The 18,119-nt window shown below is 38.8% G+C and overlaps 1 protein-coding gene across 8 annotated transcripts in view; it reads right to left on the bottom strand.

Annotated features, from left to right (window-relative positions):
* Nucleotides 1-17,886, bottom strand: part of mvb12ba (multivesicular body subunit 12Ba) — a 101,002-nt gene extending 83,116 nt beyond the window's left edge. For 5 of the 8 annotated variants that reach the window (XR_015097187.1, XM_086095846.1, XM_086095852.1 and 2 more), the window contains exon 1: nucleotides 17,529-17,881. The gene's annotated coding sequence lies outside the window, so the exon portion shown is untranslated. Of the gene's footprint in view, nucleotides 1-17,528 lie in introns of all 8 variants that reach the window. The other 3 variants (XM_086095847.1, XM_086095845.1, XM_086095848.1) reach the window with 3 other exon arrangements.
* Between the last annotated feature and the right edge of the window lie 233 nt (nucleotides 17,887-18,119).

The following is an 18,119-nucleotide window of genomic DNA, read 5'->3' as shown; positions in this document are numbered from 1 at the left end:
AAAATACGGAGAAATCAAGCTTTTAGTGAAACGATATTATTTCATGCACTCTAGTGAATTTTACACTTCTTTTTGTCCATGAATGATGCCACAAACACCTAAATAGTGCTTTACTTCTATAAAACACTACCACCAAGAATGAAAAAGTGTTTTTTGATAGCAAAATACATTTATTTACATTCAACAGTGTAACAATTTGACAACAATTTGGCAAACTATTTACAAATGTGTGCAACTGTGGTACTATTTACAATTATGTGGATGTTTCGACGACATTTTTCTTTTTGTGTAACACTCCCCTGCGTGCAAGGAGACGCAACAGGATTTGCACAACAAATTAGTTTCACTGCAATTGCCTCTTCGCGTGCAAAAGCTACACTTTCTTGCCGGACGTTTTTTCTGGGGAATAGCAAGTATATACTGCAGTGTGTGTTGCCATCAAGTCTACTATCAGGATCATGCTACGGTTACGTTACGGTGGTGTTACACTCTGGCTTCCTCATGTCCTTCGGTTCCTATACCGGGTGGTAAGAGATGTTCTGATCCATCTTATCCACTCCATTCATGGTGGCATCGTAGTCCAGAACCAGTGTCTTCTCCGTGATCAGACTGTACCCGCTCCTCCGATGAATATGCATCCATCGCCCGATCGAATGTCCGCTTGTGCAGCTCTGCGTTTTCCGGCGTTAGCAGCGCTAGCCGGTGAGGCTTTATGACAAGAGAATAACGGCCGCGTCAATGCTTCCAACTGTGGCGTCAACCTCGGGAGTCACCATCATCATCATCATCAATGTGCATTGGTCGATGCTTTTCGACTCCTCTCCATCGTCCAATCGAATGTCCGCTTGTGCAGAAGTACCCGGTCGGTTGTGCTGCGCGTTTTCCGGCGTTAGCGTCGCTAGCCGGTGAGGCTTACTACGTGATCATAACGGTCGCGTCAAGGCTTCCAACTTTGGCGTCAAGCTCGGAATCATCATCATCGTCGACATCAATGCGCTTTTTAGTATTGATCGATGCTTTCCGTCTTTGAAAAAAATGCGTGAGCTGCTTGCAACCGGTCGCCATTGTTGCTTCATCAGCCATTTTTGCATCATCAGCCATTGTCCCCTCAACACTCTAGCTCCGCCTCACGTCTTCTACTCACTCCTACCCAATCTTGTCCAAAGAGAGTCATCGCTGCCATCTAGGGGCCAAAACGAGTCATTATACTAACTAGATCTGCTTGATACTTTCAGCACAGCTGCCCAAGGCTTTCCTCCACCAGTTTCCCCCCCCCAAAAAAAAATAACATAGTGAACGTCTTTTAACGTCCTCGGCGCCCATCCGTAGGTTTTAACTAAACGTTATATAACGTTTATGGCAGTCAAAGAGTTAAGAAACCGTCTTAAGACCAACCCTCACAGAGCTGAGGACCGTGACCGACAAAACAGCCCAGATGAGAGGAAAAGGGACATTTGTGTTTGTCCTTGGAGATTTGTCAACAACCCACTCGCTCTGGGTGGCTGACATGCTTTAAGTTTATCTTCCAATGTGTTATGTTTCATTGCATTGATACAATTATAACAATTCTATAAAGAAATCTTTTTTTTTATGTCATTTTTTATTTTGAGGATTTGGGGAAACAAAAAAACAACAAAATAGAACGTGCATAATAGGTATACTGTGATTCAGACCATTTCTTCTTGTGGCCCATCAGAGTTCACATACAGGTACCTGCATAACAGGGCTGCCTGTTCTATGGGGTTTCCATCCAAATGTTTCCCATTTTTAAAGCTAATTTAGTGAAAATGCGCTAAACAAACATGCGACTCATTCCTGTTTCCAGTTGTCGAATGCGGCCACGCTGGACTGAAAGGCCGCGCTCCTCGCTGGAGCTCTGGTGGTCCAATTTCCACACACATGTACTTTTTCTGTACTTTTTCTGCACCTCACTGGCTTCACTCGCGGGCGTGCTGGTAGCAGAGTTTGGGCTGAGGTTCCTCCTCCAGCTCGGCTGACAAGCAATCCTGGTGTTATTGTTGTGACTCGGTCCAGGTCTTAAGTAGAATGTGACGTTGTTCCTGATTGTGACATTGGTCTATTTCCTGTGTCGAGCTGGTGAAGAAGATGACACATTGAAGGGTCTCATGGAGTTGGTTTGTTCGTCACAGGTGAGAGACAGTTCTGTGTTACTTTGTGCATGATGGGATGCTAATGCAAAAATGGACACCTCCGTTTGAGAGCTTTGTGGGGGAGTCAGTGTATTAAGTGGTTGTGCCTGTACAGTTTCGTCCTACTGTACTGCAGATTTGGGCAGCCATTTGAGCATTTGCTTATGGACTGTGTTGGTCTTGTCAACGGTGATGTGTCAGACTACAAGGTATCCGTCTTTAGCAGTATTTACAGCCAAGTCGCAGTTTATTTCGGTTTTTGGGCTTCCTCGGATTATACAGTAAGACCAAGGTTCGAATTTTGGCTCGAAACACTTTTTTTCTGTGGTTTTGAAGCAATTGAAGGTTAAACACAATTTTTCATCTGCCTATCACGCTCAAAGTCAGGGTGCGCTCGAGAGGTTCCATCAGATGCTAAAATCGATGTTGCGTTCATTCTGTGTCCAGATGCAGGGTGACTGGGAGGAGGCTCTGCCCTGGATGCTGTTGGCCACTCGTGAGGTGGTTCAGGAGAATACAGGATTCAGTCCTAATGACCTTTGGTCATAAAGTGTGAGGTCCCCTCGCACTGTTACAAGATGATTGGAAACGAATTTGATTGACTTTGTCAACCGTTTCAGCGTCAGCTTATTGAACCTGACACTACCTTTAGTTGCATCTCAGTTTCAGGCTACATTTTCGGGTCCTTATTCTGTAGTATCTGACCTTAACTACAGGTGCTCGTCCCAAAATTTGTATATCCTCTAAAAGTTTAATAATTTCCGTAATTCCAATTCAAAAAGTCAAACCTTCATAGATTATAGATTCAGGGCCCAAAACTTAAATAATTTCAAGTACCCTCTACCCAGCCCGCTTGAAGTTTTTTTATGATATAGGAGCGACCATCTACAACTCGATGGATGAAGCGACATCAGATCTGGCAAAGCGGGGATTCCCTGTAAAAGTTATCAAACTGCCGGCAACACTCAGCGACAAACTACAGAGGTTCGCGTTGTGGCAGCTGGTTGGAGGGAGACGGCAGCGGCAGAAATGGGAGACTTCGAGATACAAGGATAAGCTGCAAGTACTTGACTTGGGTGAAAGGGTGAATTACAAATAGCGTCAAGCTAAATGGGGGATTAATCATCATCATTGGGAGGGCCATTTTAGTAGGGGGTCTAAATAAGGGTTTTCCCTGAAAGGTTGAGGGAGGCAGTGGTAGAGAAACACTGCTGGAAGTGTGGTTAGGTGTGTTTGAGTTTCAGACTTTTGTTTCAGTATATATATATATAAGTTCTTTACATATTTTTGTGTTCTTTCCCTGGGGGAGGGGGTCTGTCTGCTGCTTTAGGGGATGTGAGATTTGGTCAAATTAAATTTTTCAATTCAGTGAAAATTCTCTCTTAATGTAAACAGGGTTTTGATGTGATAAAAAATAACAAGATACTATCTAAATTACAGAAAGAAAACGCCCAGATTGCTTTACGTCAAGAGATACACTTGAACCAGAGTGAACACCTGAGATTAAAAAGAAAAGGTTTTAAATTTATGTTTTCCTTATCTGATAAAGCAAAACATAAGAGAGGAGTGGCATTCCTCATTTCGGGAACACTTAACTATGAACATATTTCTGAAATTTGTAATGAAGAAATTAGATATGTTAAAATAATTGGGAAGATAAAAGGATGTGATATTACAATTATAAATGTATATGCTCCACCTGGAAGTTACTGGTTATTCTATAGGAGTGTTTTGAACCTGATAATTGATTCCCGGGGTGTTGTTATATGTGGGGGAGATTTTAACTTTCGTCTTAATCTCGCACTAGTTTCCTCAAATTCATCAAACCAAACCACCCCACTAATAAGGAAAATTAGCGATTTGGCAGAAATGGGGATAATGGATGCCTGGCGGGAGTTACACACATCTACAAGAGATTATACACATTATTCAAACTCGTTCAAAGTTTATGCTAGACTTGACTATTTTTTTGTTTAATATAGATAGATTTAAGGTTAAAACCTGCAACATACTAACAAGGGATCTATCTGATCATAGCCCTATTTTGTTGTGTATTCAGATTGCTAGGAAGAAGTGGAGATTAAATTCTAATATACTCAATGACCCTGTCACTGTCTCAAAAATTAAGTATAACAAAGATTTTTCTGGAAGTCAATGACACGGGAGAAATCTAACCTATTACTCTATGGGACACGCTGAGGGGGCAATTTAATCTCCATAACTATGCATCTTAAACGACTCAAAGGGCAAAAACTAACAGAGCTACAGGCGGAATTGAAAGCGAAACTGGAGGATGTAAATGACCCAAATCCTATCACAAAGAGGGACATCAAAAAGTTACAAGGGGAAATAAATGATATTTATACACAGGAGGCTAAAAAAATTAACAAATCTAAAACAGAAATACTATGAGATGGGTGGGAAATCAGTCAAATATCTGGCATATAAATTGAGAAAACAACAGGAGGAAAGTACTATATATAGAATTAAGAATCCTAAAACTAAGGTATTAGAGACTGAATTGGCGAGGATTCAGGAAAGTTTTGAAACTTCCTACAGAGATCTATATTCCCAACCTAAGGCCTCGGACAAAAATCACATTAAGGCCTTCCTTGGCTTCCTGGATTTACCAGTGCTTACAGACTTTCCATAATGTGAACTTGATAAAGCAAATTTCAGCAGAATAAATTGATGCTGCCATCTCTAGGATGAAATCAGGAAAGGCGGTTGGCCTTGATGGATATGATTCCCATTGGTACCGATGCCGAAGGCAGGAACTAACTCCACTATTAGTTAGAACATTTAATCTTGTATTACAGGAGGGGGTAATTCCACCTTCCTGGAGAGAGGCAATAATTTCAGTTATCCCAAAAGAGGGGAAAGACAAACAGGAGTGTGGAAGCTATCGACCAATCAATGTACTTAATTTGGATTAGTGTTGTCACGATACCAACATTTTGACTTCAATACTATACCTGCATAAAATACCTCGATACCGGTACTGAAAAGGTACCTCAACAAAACTCTAAAACATCATTTCAACTGAAAAAAGAACTTCAAATTATTTTTATTTATTATCAATTCAAAATATTGGGATGTATACATGTTAATTTATGTACATACTGTATATATTTATGTTTATACTGTATGTCCTTTCACATTGCATGCCATATTCTTGAAGTACTGTATTTGACTGCATTTGATGTCATCCGTTTTAAATATTGGCAATACAGTGGCACTCCAATGACTCAATGTAACGTTGCTAGAGTGTGCGTGCATGTCCTTGCTCTTCTCCATTTCGCTCCCAATTAGTCAAATGTGTAATCAAATACTACATACTGGGAACAAATAATTCACACTCCACTTATTTTTAAGGGACGTGTCAAAAATGCGTCACAACCTGTGTCTGCTGCTCTGTCAGTCGTCTGAGCTTTTTCTATGCATAACTGTGATTTCCTACTGTGTGCCTGTTCATTGAACACACCTTGAGTCCACTGCAGGACTGATTGCTGCTTTTTCTTCTGCTTCTCCACGAAAAACATTTGCTCTTGTTAAAAAACGTTTCTAAAACTGAAAATTTAAAACCACACGTGTGTTCTTCATATGTTTATTGAAAACATGCGTAGGCAATGCCAATTGCTGTCGCGTGGCTTCCACTCTACTTACGCGCTCCCGTGGAGCCTTAATTAGCGCGTCATACTTCTCAACGAGGAGGGCACGTCCAGCGAGCGCTCAAGTACGAGAAGCCATCTTCCTGCGCCCTCTCGCACACACGCTGAAAGAGGCGTGTTGCTTACTTAAGGCGTTTTCCATATATCAGTAGACAGGCGGCCATGCGTGTATGTGTACCTGCCTTTAAAACAGAGTGGGCGGGCTGTCTCGTATTTATTTTTTTAAGTACCGGTAATAGGAAAAAATTATACTGAGACGTTTTTGACATTTGGATTATAAGATATTTACTTCTATTCTTTCCCATAGACTAGAAAGCTGCTACCGGTCCTCATCAATTTAGATCAGACTAGGTTTATTCGCCAGAGGGAAACAACTGATAATATCAGAAGGGTACTGCATATCATGGATGGATTATATCCACAAGAATAAATTGCAAACAATAATAGGGAGTCTGGATGTCGAGGCCTTTGATTCGGTCAGATGGGCTTTTATATATAAAGTGTTGAAGAAGTTTGGTTTTAGGGACAAGTTCATTAGAGTAGTTCAAGCATTGTATGATAAGCCCACAGCGCGGATTAAGATCAATGGGGATTTATCTGGAAGTTTCCCCCTGGAACGGGGATGTAGGCAGGGCTGTCCAATGTCACCCCTACTTTTTTATTTATTTATAGAGACACTAGGCCAATCAATAAGACAAAATACAAAAATCAGATTGATGATGTTTTGGTTAGTTTGGGGACGCCAAAGAGCTCATTTAAGGAACTGATGTTATCCTTAAATGACTTTGGTAGGCTTTCGGGCTATAAAGTTAACATTTCAAAAACGCAGGTGATGACACTTAACTATACCCCCACCGCAACCCTACGCAAATAATTTAAAGTGGGAAAATGAGAATATTAAATACCTAGGAATACAATTGACTAGTGATCTTTCAAGGCTTTTTTGAGCTACCTACACAGATGGAACTTGCAGATGATGGATATCAAGGTTTATTTGGCATGGCAAAAAAACACAGGATAAAGTATGTCACTCTTCAACTTCCAAAGGAAACCTTTGGGTGGAGGATTGGGCCTTCCCTGCCTGAGGAACTATTATTATGCGGCATAGATTACTCCTATCCTATATTGGTGCAATGACACATACACAGCAACATGGAGGCAGGTATGTCAACACAATTCCCCATCCAAGCGGACAAGGGCTTGATGGATAAGTTAAAAGGGATAGGGAATCCATGGCTGACTCACACGCTCCAGGCTTGGCAGACATTGATTAATTCCTATGGGATTCACAAGTTATTAAAAGTGTTTAGGTGGTTTGCTTATAGGGGTGTTAGAAAAAAAATTGATTCGGCAATATATCGCGATATTACAGCGCGCAATTCTCGAATCGATGGAAGATGCATGGAAGAATGTTATATTAATGGAACATTAAGCCTTAATATTTTATTTCAGTGCTGTTCAAACATGAAACAGACTGCAACCTGTTTGCTAAATGCAGTGGCTCAGTTATAAGCCTGAATTTTCAGATAAATAAATAAAATTTCATACAAATCTTACAGTGTACATGTACAAGTTTGCTGATTAGTATTTTCTAAATTTGAGTAAAACAATAAAAATAAATCGCAATCATCACTTTATAGATTCACATCGGGATTAATCTAATCGAATCGTGACCTATGAATTGTGATACGAATCGAAAGGTACTAGGCAATTCACACCCCTTTTTGCTTATGATTCTGAATTTGTCCAAAATAGACTCGATTCAGCCTTGAGATCATGGAGTATGTATATATAGTATAGGTATGGGCTATCAACATTTTTTTTATTAACTCATTAAAAAAGCTGTTCACAGCTTTGAGACCCTGAGAAACAAATACGGTTTAGCACAGAAGGAATTCCACAGGTACTTATAATTAAAGTCCTACATTGTATATTTGGGTCATGTTCCTATTGTGGAACAGAGGAGATAAATAAAGTTGCTGTAACTACTCTTGGTGGCAAGTAAGAAATCAATTACAAGGAGATGGCTCAACCCGAAGCAGCCAACGCTAGATGATTGGATTGGAATAGTTCTGGAGATATTTAGAATTAAAAAACTGACATATCGAATTAAGACTCCAGAAAGACAAATTCTACCAAATCTGGAATAGTTGGATTACATTAATTTAACCCAAGAGAGCAGACTTTATTTGACCCCGATTCTCTGACATGATGTTTAATTAGTGAGGGTTACTCATTTTATTTTATTTTTTTGGCAGCAGCTCAGACAAACCCCTCACCCCAATCACCCCTTGTTATGTGCATAGTTCTGAATTTTGGTTTTCAAAGTTGTCTATAAATGAGTGCTAGTCCCTATTGTTTTGTTAAAGTATTTATGTACATTATTTAATCTCATACGGTGGAGGTAGTATTGTGGGACAGTATTTGAACGGCAACAGTCAAAACTGGACCAAAACACACACACAAAAAAAATCGGGAAGATGACATTCTTTTGTTTCTTATTTCTCGTGTTAATGATTGAAATGTTGATTTGCTGTGTTTGTTCCCAAATAAAAATACAATTACAAAAAAAATACAAATGGCTTTACACATTTCATAAATAAATATTATGGAATCAACACTTTAAATATATATCACTTATCTTTTATTACTGTATGAATGAATCATTATTTTCTTTTATTACCTATTATAGTTATCTTATTGGTGAATAATTTGTCAAAAATAACACACGTGTGACTAACTAATAGTATAGATGTAAAAAAAAAAAAATAATAAATAAAAAAAAAAATGGACTCTGCCTCTTTACACATTTCATAAATAAATATTATGAAATCAACACTTTAAATATATATCACTTATCTTTTATTACTGTATGAATGAATCATTATTTTCTTTTATTACCTATTATAGTTATTTTATTGGTAAATAATTTGTCAAAAATAACACACGTGTGACCAACTAATAGTATAGATGTAAAAAAAACAACAACAACATTAAATTGACCAAGGGATTACATCACGTTATTTTAAGGCCTTCCACAGTTAACTAAAGGCATATAATGATTAAATCTTACCTTTGATACCATGGCGATGTAATTTTTTATGAAATATTAGATGTTTTGCTAGTTATTTATTTTTATGTGGAAGGAAAACACCCGGTTCAGTAAAACCCCGCCTCTCCCTGTGTGGTTGGCGCGCCCAGCGAGCCGGCTGCAGCCTGCTGCTGAAGCTCTGCGTTTGAGCACTCCTCTACTCTGAATGGCCATGAGAGCCATCAATTCTTCAACATTTGAAACAAAACGTCTCCTTGCCACAAGAAATCGTCGAGGAGGAAGGGAGGAGAAGCGAGAGGAAAGAAGAAGAAGGGGGAAAAAAAACTTGAGCGGGTCGTGAACCAGGCACCTGCTACTCACAGGGCGAGTACACTAACCAGTACATGACTCATTCAATTTGGTTCAGCAGTGCATAAGTTCTACTTGCAGTTTACACAAGTGTCAGCCACAATCTATTCTGGGATTTTTAGACGGCCAATTGTCATTGCACTTGGGAATTGCAAATGTGAAGGATAATTGATTGCTTTGAATTCATCTATCCATCCATCCATTTACTACTGCTCAGCCGGGGTCGGGTCGCGGGGGCAGCAGCTTTAGGAGGGAAGCCCAGACTTCTCTGTCCCCAGCCACTTCAACGGGATCCCAAGGCGTTCCCAGGCCATTCGAGAGACATAGTCTCTCCAGCGTGTCCTGGGTCGTCCCTGGGGCCTCCCGCCGGTGGGACATGCCCAGAACACCTCTCCAGGGAGGCGTCCAGGAGGCATCCGAACCAGATGCCTGAGCCACCTCAACTGGCCACTGCATTTATCAAACAGGTTGCAGTCTGTTTCATGTTTGAACAGCACTTAAATTAAATATTAAGGCTTAATGTTCCATTAATATAACATTCTTCCATGCTTAATGTGTAAATCCTATCGGTATCGAGGTATTTTATGCAGGTATAGTATTGAAGTCCAAATTTTGGTATCGTGACAACACTCGGTCAAAGTGGGCATAAGGTGGAGATGGCCACAGTAATGTTAGTCTGGATTGAGAGACTTTTTGGGGGAAATTCATGTACAGTATGTGCAATGATTTTGAAGAAAAACTTTTGTCTGCTCCCCACTTTTACTGATATTATTTACGGATTTACCAAAACAGATGGCTGACATTGATAATGCATGATAATACTGTTTCCCTGGGGGAAAAAAACATGAGTGAGTGAAATATGGGCCATCCCGGATGATTCCTTTTTTTTTTTTTTTTAAACACATGTTGAGGTTAATACTAGCCAAAAAAAGCCAAAAAATAAAACTTGAAAAAATATATATTGCAATACATATCGGAGCGCCACCAAAGTATCGGGATCCAGATTTGATCGCAACAGAAGTGGATCATCCCAGCCCTACGAAGTAAACCTCACTTCTACTGCCATGGCACCACAGCAGTGAAGAAGCAAAGGAAGCATGTTGTGGCTGATGCCTAATAGCATTTCTGGCATAGTGTAGTCATGTCTGGAAGCTACAGGGATGTGATTTGACCAAAGTGAAATTATCTGAAAATTTAGCCGGGGGTCTGGGGGTCGCGGGCACTCAGCTAGGTCCAGAGCTCATGGGTTTTCCGTGTTTTTAAGTACTTTCAATGCACTCAGATGACAAAGAAATAGACAAAACAACAGCATAAATTTTCAATGTATATTGAACTATCCCATATAAAATTGCAGTTTTAGTCAACTCAAAATCAGTCACATTCAAAAACATTGGACTGCCTTTGCTTTTAAAAACTATCACTGAGAATATCATCATATATATTTACCATGCAATAAATCATTTAATCAATCATTCTTAATTTAATACATAATGCATAACAAAAACATAAAATACCTCATGCAGCAAGCTCTGGTAAAAACACAATCATGCATTCGTCGAATGCATGATTGACTAAGATCATCTCTGTAACTGCATACATCAAGACAGTCAACATATTGAAACCTGAAAAGTGCAAACATGCAGCATTCATTTGAGTTTGTGTCAATGATTAACCATGTTAAATATTTATGGCCATTTTTATTACGTTATAATATTTTCGAAAATTTGATTTAGATTAATTTGAAACGTTTACCACCGACCTCAAAATTCACGACTCTGTCAGCAACTGGTGCAGGTTGTTGGGGTGGATCACTTCTCTCTATTACCGCTTCCGATTGTGATGTCAATAAGGGATGGAGGCCGTAAAGTTTTGGAGTTTTCGTTTGGGCGCCGAAACTTCCAGCGATGGAATAATTTGTTCTTGACTGGAGTTCTTTCACGTGTTTTTTGCTCTTTGCGTGACTTTCAAGAGCTTTGAAACCTCTCCCACCATAGTCAATGGGTATCATGGCACCAAATGCAAAGCGCTTTCCCGGCACGATCGATCTTCCGAATAAAGTCACTGAACAAATTCGTCACAGTCTTCTTTCCAACATTTGTAGATATATCCTTCTCTAACCAGTCCCATCGAAACTTGTTTTTTACGATCTTGTCAATTTCCTTAACTCGCGGAGCATCTTTGCGTTCGATCACGGACATCTTTCTTTAAACACCCGGCAAAAACGTCTGAGAAATGAACAATGGCATACTCCTATGCCTTTATAACAAGCGTGTTTATTGGTCAACAAACAATGGCATACGCCTATGCCTTTATAACAAGCGCGTTTATTGGTCAACACGGAGACTTCAGCCAATCGCAAGATCAGTTTCATTTCAGTTACGGAAACACTAAAATGGAACGATGTTGAGAGACGAAATCGGATTTTTTACCACTTAAAAAATTGTAACATTTTATTTTTGGAGATAAAAAAAGCGGAATTCCGCGAATTAGCGGAAAAATCACATCCCTGAAGCTAGCATTAGAACCGTGTGTGTAACGTGATGTTCTGTTTGGTACGCTAACATATTTGTAAGGTCTATTATGGATTTGGAGGCTTTATAAAGAGAACTCGCGTTTATTAATAACTAAAACAGTTTTTGTATGCCACAGAACGTGTTGACATCGAAGGTGTTGACATCAAACGCACTCCTACACGGAGGTCTCTCTCAACTTGGGAGCCGCAAACATGCAGTGTTGCGTTTATGAACTTGGACATAGTAAGTTGCCGCAAGCCCTTAACGACAACACATTACAATAAAACACAAAATAGTTTGTTATAATATGCAGTACAGTGCTAAAAAAAAAACAACAACAAAAGTTCCTCCTAATCTTTAAGGATTTCTTTCATTTCAGGTGCATTCCACATTTCGTTTGAGTAGATCAATTTGCTACTTTTAAATTACACATATTAGTGAAGCAAAATAAAACATTTTGGATAAAGGTTAAATAAAACAGAATTTAATAAAAAACAATACAAGTATTCATTTTAGTTGTGTTCAGCACAGTGTATTTTCCTAATTTTACTCATTTGATTTCACTACCTTCTAGGCCTACATTTAAAAAAAAAAAAAAGGCGTGAAAAAGAAGAGTGAAATATTACAAATAGTTTCATAGTATTAGTGCTACTCTGCATAGTTTTTGGTTCAATTTTAAAATACACTAAATAATTACTGCAAAAAAAATTCTAAAGCCACAGCATCACCATCAATTTATAAACATGTCAGAAATTATGGTACAAGATGCAAAATCTAATCAAAGTTCATTGTACTATAATCTTAAATTGTTTTAATTATTAATCTGTACATAGTTTTAAAGAATTCAAAATGAAAACTAATGATGGTTTTAAAAAGAGCAGCCGCTAGTTGGTGCAATACCTATCATCACTGTCCTGTGAAAAACACTTGCATCTATTTTTTATATTTTTACATTTATAAGATGAAACTGAACGCAGACATCCCAAAAATGTTTAAAAAATAAATATAAATAAAACAAAAAAAAGACATACAAGTTTTTCTTAGGGCAGTGACAATATGTTTCTATTCGTCGACTAATGGCAACTACTGTTGGTGATTAGTCGACTATCAAAATAATAATTTGTGACAGCCCTAGTTTGGTCAAACAGATCAGTGTTTCTCAACAACTGTGTCGCGACACACTAGTGTGCCGTGAGATACTGTCTGGTGTGCCGTGGGAAATTGGTTAAATAAAACAGAATTTAATAAAAAACAATACAAGTATTCATTTTAGTTGTGTTCAGCACAGTGTATTTTCCTAATTTTACTCATTTGATTTCACTACCTTCTAGGCCTACATTTAAAAAAAAAAAAAAGGCGTGAAAAAGAAGAGTGAAATATTACAAATAGTTTCATAGTATTAGTGCTACTCTGCATAGTTTTTGGTTCAATTTTAAAATACACTAAATAATTACTGCAAAAAAAATTCTAAAGCCACAGCATCACCATCAATTTATAAACATGTCAGAAATTATGGTACAAGATGCAAAATCTAATCAAAGTTCATTGTACTATAATCTTAAATTGTTTTAATTATTAATCTGTACATAGTTTTAAAGAATTCAAAATGAAAACTAATGATGGTTTTAAAAAGAGCAGCCGCTAGTTGGTGCAATACCTATCATCACTGTCCTGTGAAAAACACTTGCATCTATTTTTTATATTTTTACATTTATAAGATGAAACTGAACGCAGACATCCCAAAAACGTTTAAAAAATAAATATAAATAAAACAAAAAAAAGACATACAAGTTTTTCTTAGGGCAGTGACAATATGTTTCTATTCGTCGACTAATGGCAACTACTGTTGGTGATTAGTCGACTATCAAAATAATAATTTGTGACAGCCCTAGTTTGGTCAAACAGATCAGTGTTTCTCAACAACTGTGTCGCGACACACTAGTGTGCCGTGAGATACTGTCTGGTGTGCCGTGGGAAATTGGTTAAATAAAACAGAATTTAATAAAAAACAATACAAGTATTCATTTTAGTTGTGTTCAGCACAGTGTATTTTCCTAATTTTACTCATTTGATTTCACTACCTTCTAGGCCTACATTTAAAAAAAAAAAAAAAGGCGTGAAAAAGAAGAGTGAAATATTACAAATAGTTTCATAGTATTAGTGCTACTCTGCATAGTTTTTGGTTCAATTTTAAAATACACTAAATAATTACTGCAAAAAAAATTCTAAAGCCACAGCATCACCATCAATTTATAAACATGTCAGAAATTATGGTACAAGATGCAAAATCTAATCAAAGTTCATTGTACTATAATCTTAAATTGTTTTAATTATTAATCTGTACATAGTTTTAAAGAATTCAAAATGAAAACTAATGATGGTTTTAAAAAGAGCAGCCGCTAGTTGGTGCAATACCTATCATCACTGTCCTGTGAAAAACACTTGCATCTATTTTTTATATTTTTACATTTATAAGATGAAACTGAACGCAGACATCCCAAAAACGTTTAAAAAATAAATATAAATAAAACAAAAAAAAGACATACAAGTTTTTCTTAGGGCAGTGACAATATGTTTCTATTCGTCGACTAATGGCAACTACTGTTGGTGATTAGTCGACTATCAAAATAATAATTTGTGACAGCCCTAGTTTGGTCAAACAGATCAGTGTTTCTCAACAACTGTGTCGCGACACACTAGTGTGCCGTGAGATACTGTCTGGTGTGCCGTGGGAAATTGTCCAATTCCACCTAATTGGTAACAACCAGTGTTGGGAATAACGGAGGTTAAACTAACTCCGTTCTTTTTTCATGAACAGACTAATTAACTAATTATTCTCCTCATATCTGAAACGCTGTTATCGTTATTGTACGTGAAATGCATTGTGTAACTATTCATTTATTAGTTTCAAGGCTCGAAGTAAGCTTACAAGACGTTGTGCGGTGACTGGCTCTGAAAATTTAATTTGCGCAGTTAGAGCCATTGTTGTAAGACCTCGTCACCATAAAAGTGTCTTGACAGCTAAACTGTGTAGTGACTTTTATTTTGGAGGTGCCGCGGGAAGTGTCACGACGTGACGGACGTTTCTTCCTTCCTTACATTTTAGCAAATAGTCCTCTTCCCTCGCCTTCAATTGCGGGTTTGACAACTTTGACAAGAGGGACATTAATCAAAATACTAGTAGAGATTTGCAGAAAAACGGCCGCCAGGAGCAGCGATTTGTTGACAATTCTGTTCCACCAAGAACCATTAACATCGCGCCTCCACAAGCTCCATATGACAGCGCTAAAAAAAAGTAGGGGTGTTCCATATCATACGTTCTACGATATTACCGGTGTATTTTTTTGGGTGATTAAAATTTTAAATATCGCGAAATTGACGTGATGACGTAATCCATAACATCCATGACATACGCTGCTGCATAAAAACAATGTTGGAGCGTGTGAGGCTGTGACCATCCAGTTCGGTCGCATCTTCAGCAAAGTGGGCGTGAGCTACCTGCATCGTGTGGAGGCTCCAAGAGGTCAGATATGATACAAAAAATACAATGGTTTGCAAATGGTGCAGGAAAGCTGTTGCCGTTAAGGATAAGAGGATGTGCAGGCTGAAGACGAGGACGAGATGCAAGGAGGACATAGAAATAGCTCCTGTTGTTCAGCGTACTCTTGATTAGACGCACTCTTTTGAAAAAAAAAAAAAAAAGAAGAAGCTGACCGTGACTGTATAATACTGAAGCAGTCGTTTATTGTTTGGCCAAGATAAACACTCCGCAGTGGTTATTTTACAGTGACCGACCGGTAACTCGGCCACGAGACGCCGTGCACATTTCTATCGCTCAGTTGCCTCAACGTACACATTTGTGTTATTCATACTCGGTCATGTCTACAAGCAATCACGGTATTTTCTCGCGCCTCTGATTGACCAATCATAGACATTCTTGGCAAAATAACGCTTGCAGGAGGGTTGCCGGTTACAGCAAAATAACCACTGCCTAAACATTCGCAGGGGGGAAAAAAATGTCAATACACTTGCCTGCGATGTACAAAGCATGACGCCACAAACTGGCCGTTACCGTATCACTGGTGTTTGTTTGTTTTTGCCTCTACAACATGAGGATCAACCACACAGGAGAAAATAATGGACTTTCTTGACTCATGAAATTTGCCACTGACTTCTGAAGGTTTGTGTTTTCTTTGTATTTGCTAAGTAAATGTGCTTTATGTGCTTTAAGCAGTTATGTTACACTTAGATCTCGCAGGTGCATTGCATTACGGTTGCTATATTTGATATTTCTTTACTAACAGGATATATGTGCTCGAAATGGGTAAATCACTATTAGCGAGTCTGCCCACGGGGAGGGGCTGCCGCATTGCTGAGGAGTGTCCCACATTGTCCCTCATTAAAGGCCAATAGTGGCCATTGGTCACCGCCGCGAGTACCGATACCTTAAAGCATAGGTGTCAAACTCTGGTCGTCGAGGGCCGCAGTCCTGCAGGTTTTGGAGGTTTCCCTCATCCAACACAAGGTGATTCCAATCAGCAGGATCGTTATCAGGCTTATGCAGAGCTTGCTGATGAGCTGATCATATATCAGCTGTGTTGGAAAACGGAAACATCCAAGACCTGAAGGACTGCGGCCCTCCAGGACCGGAGTTTGACACCTATGCCTTAAAATAAGACTGGTATTGGCACCGAAACCCCGTATTATCAGTAGTCTCCCAACATAGTCAGGATGGTACCACCTCTGCTTCAATTTCAGCCAGGAAAAACCCTGATACAACCACCTTAATTTAAAAAAAATATTATTTACCATAATTTTCCAAAAGTATCAGTATCAGCGATACTGGACCTGTATTTACTTGGTATCGGATCAATACCAAAAAAACGAAGTTGGGGCTTGCCATCATTCCGGGGGGATTAACAAAGGAACTCCAACTGGTCATTGAAACTGGGCTTTGAAAGTAAAGTTCCAAGAAGCATGGGAACGTTCAATGAGAGAAGGCGAACACACTCCACCAAAACAAACTGGGAGGCAACGCCGGCTGGACAAGGTACGCCACGGTATGTGAAAGAATTGTGGACGTCTGGGTTAAAGTGTCTGATGTTTTTCATTGATTTGCTTTCTTCTCTGTAAAATAGGTTTATTAATTTCGGCAAGAATTATCCCATAATATTTTCTCTTTAACCACCGCAAAGCACTATGCTCACACTTTGTGGTTTGGGATTGTGTATTCATGTCCGATACGTCCCGATGCAGTTTTTGTCACCTATAATGACAACCTATTTTATTTGTATTATTATTTTAATACAAAATAAGTGCAAAAAATATGGAGTCACAACAACATTTTTACTCTGAAAATTCACTAGAATGCACGATATTTTTTTCCCGGAAAGGAAAAGTCCCTGACTGACCGACCGAAATACCAAATATCCACTGCCTTTTTCAGTTATTAACAGTACACGGTTATTCTGCGGCGATTGAACTCCGTGCTGAAATATTCTTCATGTTATGCGACAGGCTGAAGAAGCATGTTAGCTAGCGCAACGGAATGATAGATACACAAGCCTAACTAAGGCCCGACTGTCTAAACATACCCTAAACATAGCCGAGTTCCTCGTGGGAGCAAAGTGCTGGCGCCTAAGATAAGTGACACAATGTCCCATAATCCATATCTTTCAAATCATTTGACAGACTAAATCACGAGTTTCGCGACTATAATTTCAGATGCAGAGTCCAAGTTAAATCCTAGAACCAATAGCATTCGCATTGACTAGCTGCTACGTAGCTCACTCACCAAAGACGGCAAAATTGTATCCAACCAGTCTTTGTATTCTTCTCTGCGTTGTTACGCATTCCCGTTCAGAGCGCGTAGACGTATACGAACAGATCACAAAGCTGAAAAAGAATTTAGCATCGTGACTTCATCATTATGTGCGATACTCAGAAGCACAGGATGAGAGAAACATTATTATGTATCCCACACTCGGTTCTTGGAAGGATACGGCCCGCTGCAATATGATTGGTTGCTGCATACAGGCAGGACAGTGGCTGCCTGTGTCCAAACAAGGCTGGGTCCTCTAGTGATTGGATGTAAAATGCCGAGGCTGTGGAGCGTGTATCGAGTAATCCACGAAAAGAAAATCTGAAGCGTGTATCGAGATTCCGAGAGGCACCTGGCAAATGCATACACGTCACGATTTTCTTTTGTGATGAAAATAAAATGAAATTTATGACGGGTAAGAATTAAAAAGACAAAATATAATATATAACGTATTTAGGAAAAGAGTGTTGCGATGCAATAAGTAAATGAGAGTTAAGTGACAGGAACTGATTAGCACAAAAAAACAATTACATCGGAAGTTCATATGCGATTTTATTTTGGAAA

Source organism: Leptonotus elevatus, chromosome 15, assembly GCF_054856555.1.
Source record: "Leptonotus elevatus isolate MCC_2025b chromosome 15, RoL_Lele_1.0, whole genome shotgun sequence".
In the NCBI taxonomy this organism is placed as follows: Eukaryota; Metazoa; Chordata; class Actinopteri; order Syngnathiformes; family Syngnathidae; genus Leptonotus; species Leptonotus elevatus.
This window is presented reverse-complemented; position numbering and strand designations above follow the sequence as displayed.